Source organism: Rattus norvegicus, chromosome 3 (assembly GCF_036323735.1).
Source record: "Rattus norvegicus strain BN/NHsdMcwi chromosome 3, GRCr8, whole genome shotgun sequence".
NCBI classification, from domain to species: domain Eukaryota; kingdom Metazoa; phylum Chordata; class Mammalia; order Rodentia; family Muridae; genus Rattus; species Rattus norvegicus.
Window position 1 is genome coordinate 32,547,056 of NC_086021.1, and position 1,517 is coordinate 32,548,572.

The following is a 1,517-nucleotide window of genomic DNA, read 5'->3' on the forward strand; positions in this document are numbered from 1 at the left end:
CAAACCCACACAGAGATATACATAAATATAATTTTTAAAAGCTTTTTTAGATTTTTATTTCTGTGTGTGCACACATGCTGTGTGTGTGCAGTTACAGGCAGTTGTGGGCCACCTAACATGGGTGCTGGTAACCAAACTCAGGGTCCTCTAGAAGAGTAGCAAGTGCTCTTAACCTCTGGGACACTTGTAAGCCACTGTCGTAGCCCTGTGCTTTATTAAAAAAAAAAATAGCCACCAAAACAAGTGGTTTAGCCTGTGTTGTCTTAAGATGAGGGTAAACAGCTATTGTCTTCTAGGAGCTTTTTTTTTTTTTTTTTTTTTGGCCAGGGGAGAGCGCAAACGCAGTTCCCCACTACCACAAATTATGCAGTCGAGTTTCCCGCATTTGGGGAAATCGCAGGGGTCAGCACATCCGGAGTGCAATGGATAAGCCTCGCCCTGGGAAAACCACCTTCGTGATCATGGTATCTCCCCTGCCAGGTAAGTAAGTATTCTTCTAGGATCTTTTGAGAGGAAAAGTTAACACACACAAAGGCAGTGGATAGGTAGAACAGCCTTCTCATTTCCACAGAACCAAGAAGTCCCTGTTTCATTCCTAGAAGGGGTTACTGGAGCTCCAAGAAGTTAGACAGCCTGCTCTTTGGCCACCCATGGCAGTAGGGGAGACAGGACCAAAGTCTTCTGACAATGACTTCTGGACTATATGGGACAGTGGATCCTGGCCTTACCTGCTTTCCTGTTTTAGCTGTCCAGGTGTCTTTGGGACAGGCATCCTGGCTTTCAGAGAGTTGTCTGTGTTGCCCCTCACCAGGGTAGGGCCATCTGCAGGACCCCTGTGTATTATATGAACTCCCCTGGAATAATTTGCCATCCAGACACTGAAGTTCTGCAAGAGTTGGACATCACAGGGTCTCAGGTGAAATCAGCTCATATTGGTGTGGGAGGTACCTTTGGGGTGTGTCCATGTTCCCCTCTTCCAGTGAGACCTGGTCTTTGGTTGTGGCTGCAGTGAGATCAGGAACACACCTGCCTTGTCTGTCCAATCAGCTTCTCCCTAGGCTCAGAGTGAAAAACAGGGGCAGCTGGCTACCCTTTGCTACACCTGGCTGTCACAGAAGGGAGAGGATCTGGGATATGCCTGGTGCAGGAGAGTAGTCTAACTTTGCTTGGAGAAAATGGGGAAGCCAGTCTTGTTCCCTCATCAAGTGCTTGTGTGCTTTGTTTGATATTGTGAGACAAGGCCTTACAAAGTTCAGACAGGTCTTGAACTCCCAATGTAGCCAAGAATGACTTTGAACTTCTGGCCCTCCTGCCTCCACCTTCCTCCCGAGTGCTGGGATTACAGGTGTGTACCACTACATCTGGTTTATCCAGCTTTGGAGATGGAACCCAGGGCTTCCTGCATTCAAGGTGAGCACTTTGCCAACTGAACCACATCTCCTGGCCAACAAATGATTACTGAATCTCAGCCATTTCTCCAGGGCTAGGTAGATAGTAGAGGGGAAAAGGCAAAGTTT

At 47.7% G+C, this 1,517-nt stretch overlaps 1 non-coding gene across 1 annotated transcript; it reads right to left on the reverse strand.

Moving 5' to 3' along the window:
• Positions 1-324: 324 nt before the first annotated feature.
• Positions 325-488, reverse strand: Rnu1-136 (RNA, U1 small nuclear 136). The gene has a single exon (XR_005503035.1). It is a non-coding gene; the product is annotated as a U1 spliceosomal RNA (small nuclear RNA).
• Between the last annotated feature and the right edge of the window lie 1,029 nt (positions 489-1,517).